Here is a 6,657-nt window from a genome sequence, read left to right as displayed (position 1 = left end):
GAATATGAAGCTCTGCTATTGGGCCTTAATGCAGCAAAAGACAAAGGAATTAGGAACATAAAGGTGTTTGGAGATGCTGATATGATTATTCTGCAAGTAAATGAAACATTTCAGGAAAAGCACTCAAGGCTGAAAGCATACAGAGATGAGGTATGGAGAATCAGAGATTCTTTTGATTATTTCTTTATTTCATATATTCCTAGAGCCCAAAATCAGCTTGTTGATTCCCTTGTTGTGTCTGCTAGTCTATTTATTCCTCCCATGCCTCCCAAACTAGTTTATGAAGTCCAAATGAAATACAGACCATCCTTACGTGATAATGTCCAGCATTGGAAAGTTTTTAATGATGATGATGAGCTAAATAGGTTTCTGCAAGTCATTAATGAGTTTTCCAAAATGCAAATTGACCAAGAGAATGAAGCCTAAAAGAAAATCCTCAATCCCAGCTTAGAAATAAAATTGGCAAACAAAGCATTGTCCAGCTTCCCAGCAATCATATTCCAAAGGGTTTAATTCCTCTTGAAAGACTGTTTGACAAAAATGATGTGCCTTACAAGGCTGCCCAGAAAGAAGATAAATCTGCAGTCTGTAAGCATGATATAGGAAGTCCAGGTCAACATAGATACATAAATTTGTCCACTCATCTGTCTGCTGATCAAAGTGCTGAATACTGCAATTTAATGAGACAATTTGCTGATGTGTTTTCCTGGGAGTATAGTGATCTGAAAACATATGATAAGAACATAATCCAGCATAAAATCCCTCTGGAGAAAGACACCATTCCTTTTAAACAGAAGCTGAGACCAATAAATCCTTTGCTTCTTCCTCTAATTGAAAAAGAAATTAAGAAGTTATTGGTTTCCAAGATTATAGTTCCTCTCAGATATTCAAAATGGGTGGCCAATCTAGTAGTGGTGAGGAAGAAAGTGGAGAAATCAGACTGTGTGTTGATTTCAGAAACTTGAATAAGTGCTCAAAGAAAGACAACTATCCCCTACCAAAGATGGAGCATTTGCTGCAAAAAGTCTCAGGAGCCAAAGTAATGTCTTTCTTGGATGGTTTTTCAGGCTTTAATCAGATTTCTATGCACCCAGATGACCAAGAAAAAATTGCATTTACCACTCCTTGGGGCACTTTTATGTATGCCAAGATGCCTTTTGGGTTGATGAATGTTGGAGCCACCTTTCAGAGAGCTATGGATATAGAATTTGTGGGGGAGAAGGATAAATTTGTCCTTATCTATCTTGATGACATAACAGTTTATTCCAGCATCCATCAAAATCATTTGCAGCATTTGAAAAAAGTGTTCCTGAAGTGCAGAAGGTTTGGGATTTCAGTCAATCCTAAAAAATCACAATTTGCTTTAGAAGAAGGCAAGTTGTTAAGACATGTTGTCTCTGTTGCAGGTGTTCAAATTAACCCAGAAAGAGTCAAAGCAATACAAGCTTTGTTTGTCCCAAGATCAAAGAAGGGTATACAGTCCTTTCTGGGCAAGATTAATTTTATGAGGAGGTTTATACCGAATTTTGCTGAGTATGTGAAGCATATTACCTCCATGTTAAAGAAAGGGGCAGAAATCAAATGGACTAGTATAGAAAGAAAATCATTTCAGTCTATTAAACAAGCCATTATGGAGGCTCCCACTTTGATAAGTCCATATTACAGCAAGGAGTTTCATATATTTTCATTTGCCTATGAAGATACCATTGCAGCAATTTTATTGCAGGCAGATGTAGAAGGTTCAGAACATTCGATAGCATTTTTCAGCAAAAACTTGAGGGATGCTGAACTGAGGTATGACATTATAGAAAAATAGGCATATTCTCTTATTAAATCCTTGAAAGCTTTCAGAGTTTATATTCTACATTCCAAGATAATTGCATATGTACCCTCTGCTGCAATAAAAGATGTCTTGACACAACCTGATGCTGATGGAAGAAGGGCAAAATGGATTGCAAAATTGATTGAATTTAATATAGCACTGAAGCCCACCAAGCTGGTCAAAGATCAGGGTCTTGCCAAGTTATTGGCTGAAGAAAATTGCAGATCATTAGACATTGATTTCCTGTGCTCAATTACAGAAAATGGTCAGGCAGAAAAAGAGGAAGCAGTTGAACCAGACAGAAAACAGTCAATGGCCGAGAATCTAGCTTCTTGTAATTGGTGTTCTGCAATAATTAATTTCTTGTTGAAGCTAGAAATCCCTTCAGAACTTACTCAAAGTCAAGCTAGAACTATAAAGCTTAGGGCAGCTAAATATTGCATTAATGAAAATCTTCTCTACTGGAGGGATCCATCTAGAGTTCTTTTGAGGTGTCTGGACAAAGAACAGTCAAAAGAAGTTATGCAGCAATTTCATTCCAGCATGTGTGGAGGGCACCATTATTGGAAAACTACAACCCATAAAATTCTCAGAGCTGGGTACTATCGGCCCACTTTATTTTCTGATGTATTTCCTTTTGTTAAATCTTGTGACAGATGCCAAAGATTTGAAGGATAACAGCAGTTGAAGTCCCTGCCCTTGAAACCAATACATGCAAAAGGACCTTTTCAGCAATGGGGCTTGGATTTTATTGGTGAAATCAATCCACATTCCAGTGGCCAGCACAGATGGATATTAGTAGCCACTGATTATTTCACCAAGTGGATTGAAGCAATCCCTACAAGGAAGGTTGATCCTAATGTGGTCATGAAGTTTTTGACAGAGAATATCTTCAGCAGATTTTGTTGTCCACATAAATTAGTCATATATAATGTAGCAGCCTTCAGGGCAAAGGAATTGGTGGAAATGTGTGATTGAATGGGTATTAAACTTGTTCATTCCACCTCATATTATCCACAAGGAAATGGTCTAGCAGAATCCTCTAATAAAAGCCTGATAAGGATAATTAAGAAGCTATTAGAGGACAATAAAAAGAATTGGGATTCAAAGCTCAAGTATGCATTATGGGCTGACAGAGTGACCATTAAGAAATTCACAGGGAATTCTCCTTTCAAGCTGGTATATGACACTAAGGCTGTATTCCCAATTCAGCTAACTCTCCTTGTGGCAAAATTCCTTCAAACAGAACAGAATGAGGAAGAAGAAATGGCAAAGAGGATCACTGATTTAGCATAGGTACATCAGATTAGAGAACAACTGATTGAAAAGGCTACAGAACATTAGAAAAATATCAAGGATGCTTTTGACAAGAAGACAAAGATAGATAATTTTCAGGTTGAAGACTTGGTTTTGAAGTGGGATGCATTGAAGGAAAAGAAAGGCAATCATGGGAAGTTTGATGCTTTCTGTACAGGGCCTTTTATCATTTCACAGATTCAAGGGAACAACACTTTCATACTGAAAAGTATGGGGGGAGAAGCAGTTTTTGATGGCCCAGTTAATGGGCGTTTTATGAAGAATTATGTTGTTTAAGTTCTTTGGCCTTAAAGGTTGCAAATACTTTGTTTTCATCAGTTTTGTGTAGGCAAAGTAGACTCCATGCCCAATGGAACACTAGGAATTTTGGTTGATTTGTTTTCAACTGGAAAGGCAATGGTCTGCAGGTTCTTGAGACCTCACAGGGAGGATCTCATCCCCAAAAGGAGCCAGTGTTAGCTCTACTATGCATTTGTGTGTTTGGAGGACCAAATGACTACCGTGGCCGTGTGCTTTTTGCAAAAAGGGAAGCTTACAGCAGTTCATTTAATCTTTCCCCCTTCATTTTCATTATACCCTTATAACTCCCGCTACCTCTGTTTTCACCTCCTTTTCCATTCTCGTGGTTCTCCCTTAACCCATTATTTCCATTTTCCTCTATAATTCTTTGTAAAACCCGCATAAACCCTTTCGCAAACCTTTTCACATCACATCAATTTTAAAGAGCACGTGTTGTAATCCTTGGCCGCATCATCCTGCGAAGATCCGATGGTATATGCTTCTCCTGCCCTACGAACCTGCATGTACGATAGCTCGCGGGGAAAGCGGTTTCCCGCCGGACCTACCAGCCACGCGTCTTAATCTTATTGCACCGCCCCCCCTTTGTACGTTTACCGCCATTGCCCGTAAGCGGTGTGGGGAAACCTCTCTTCGCCATTTCGTACGATCCCCCCCCCCCCCCTGCTTGTTAATATTCGCGCAACTCCCGCTCCCGATAGCCGTCCGATCATCCCCGCCACGATCCAACGACCCACATCTGCCTCTGCCCGTTTTCCCTGATAGCTCCCTCTGATTCATTCTCCGCCGTTCATCTGCAGGATCTGACAGCTGTGGTTTATTCTTATCCCTCCCATGCATCCTCCATGTTTTCGTGCTTCTAACCTGTATCATTGTGCACCCGAAGGAGGAAAGAGGCCATGATCCAGCACTCTCCGTAGTTAATACTTCACCCACTGCATTCAACACAGTGTACATCTGAAGGACGAGAAGGACAACCTTGAGCAGATAAACACGGCATTCCACTAGTTCGTGAAGTACAACAGAGTACCAAAAAGGCCGATTTTGTTCATTAAAACACACAGTTTGCAGCAGAAACACATATCTGATTGTAAATGTGGTTGGTGGTCCATTATGACCCCTCCACGCATAGAGCAACAAAGTAATTTTGTAAACAAACTCCTTATATACCAAGAAAGAAGATGTAATCAGTGTTGATGAATGTTATTTTGATGTAAAGTTCAACTTCTGGAGACTATAACTACTGTGATACCTGCAGCGTTTGGTCTTCATTTTCAGCTAATACAAGCTTCTTTTGTTGTCAATTGCTCACTTTCCACTTCTTCTTTGTTCCAGGCTATGCCTGTTATGCATTTTTTATTTGCTCTTGATGTTTAGCATTAGAGGGGTTGTCATCCCACCTCTGCGTTAGAATCTAGTTAGTATTATTGAATGTGTATGCAGGTTTCTGTTGTTTAATGCCAGAGAGTTGTCATACTGTTTGTGCATTAGGAGATAGATTTACAGACCTTTTAACTGGTTGCAGCTGGCCATCACAGGGTCCTGTGCATATGCTGGTGTGATCAATATTCTCCATCATCACATTTTCCTTAAACTGTGAGTAATTGGTGGTCTAAAGCCTTGTAGTCTAGGGGTGTTCACCCATGTCTGGGGTTAAGCATAGTAGAAGTGGTTATCTGGCTTGAATATGCATCATTCCTTCCATTTATCCACCATTTTTCCAACATTTTTGTTGAGGGTGTTAATAGGTCCTTTGAAAATCTACCGCTCAGATAAGGAAACTGACTGCGCCATCGGGTTCATGTTGCTGAGAGGTGTAAGGTCGACATAAAATTTGTCCAGTTTGGACGCTGCAAAAATTTTCACCCTCTTGAGAATTTTTCCCAATCATGGTTTCACGTGCAATAAATTAATTAAAAAAATTACAGTCTCGGTTTTCGTGGTCGCTCCTAGTTCCTCCATGCTTGGGGGCACTGGGAAAATGTTGGTTTTATATTAAATTTCTAGGCATAGTTTTTTCAAAAAGCCCGTTTGGGCGGATTGGTATGAGATCTAAATTATAAGGAGGAGGTCGGGTGGTCAAATCCCAACCCCTCCATATTAAACATTTTCTTGTTTTAAACAAATCGCATACACAATTTTTTTATGGGGTCGGGTCCGCATTGGGCGGCCTGCCCCACAACCTCCACAACACTTTATATTAAAATGGGGCGTGTTTGTACGTTTAAGTGGGCACATTAAATGGGGTTGTTTGAAGGTGTGTTGTACATGGGGCCGCCCAGTGGGGGCCAGCCCACATGTACCAGACAAGGTCAATCCCTGCTGGCCTTTCATTAAACATATGGCATACGGTTAAGGTTGGGGGGTGTGATCCGGGTCCACCGGAGGTGGCCTGCCCACCCTATATAATATTTGATATATATGTGTGGTTCGATTGGAGGGTGTGCCGATGGGGGTCACAACCCGTCGGTTCTTCTTGTTTGGATGTGGCTGGCTGGCGGGGGTCATGGCCCGTCGGCCTTTTATTAATTCAATTTTGTAATATGGTTTGGGGTGGCGAGGGTGGTGGCCCGCTACCTCACACACACACACACACACACACACACACACACACACACATATATATATATAAAGAAATTCAATAGTCATTTTTAAAATTCGAAAAATGACCAAGGAGACAAATTAACCAACCCACAAATTCACCTAGAATCTGACCGGAGTTGGCCAGATTTCGTCCGCGAGAAAACTTCCAAATTGTGTCTCCATTAATCCTGCCCAGTCAACAAAAGTCAACCAAAACTTTGACTGGCTCGTTCTCCCTCATACAAGCTCAGATTGATGAACCGTTCACACCGTTGTGATCAGGACAACAAGATCTACGCTTTGGTCCTAGTTCAAAATCATTCTGATCACTTTGATTTTCAAGCTTCCATAAGCCCTCTTTGTCCTATGTGTGTCTCTAGAGCCACCTGAATCATTGCACCACAAAGCGTTGAAGATCATGCAATAGATTTATATATGAATTCCCAAGGGTGCACTAGAGAAGATAGATACATGCAAAGGGTATACACTGGGGAAGTACACCAAATGCACCTTTCATGATAAGGATAGTCAAGCGCAAGCAATCCTTGAAAGAGTTCACTCAAAATTGTGTGGATTGTTCTTCACAACCTCCATGACCAAGCACAGGTATTATGTAAATATTTGTAGATGATTTCTCA

This window comes from Pinus tabuliformis, chromosome 9 (assembly GCF_031772625.1).
Source record: "Pinus tabuliformis cultivar Carrire ecotype Pingquan chromosome 9, CPIR1, whole genome shotgun sequence".
Lineage (NCBI taxonomy): Eukaryota > Viridiplantae > Streptophyta > Pinopsida > Pinales > Pinaceae > Pinus > Pinus tabuliformis.
Note: the sequence above shows the minus strand (reverse complement) of the source record.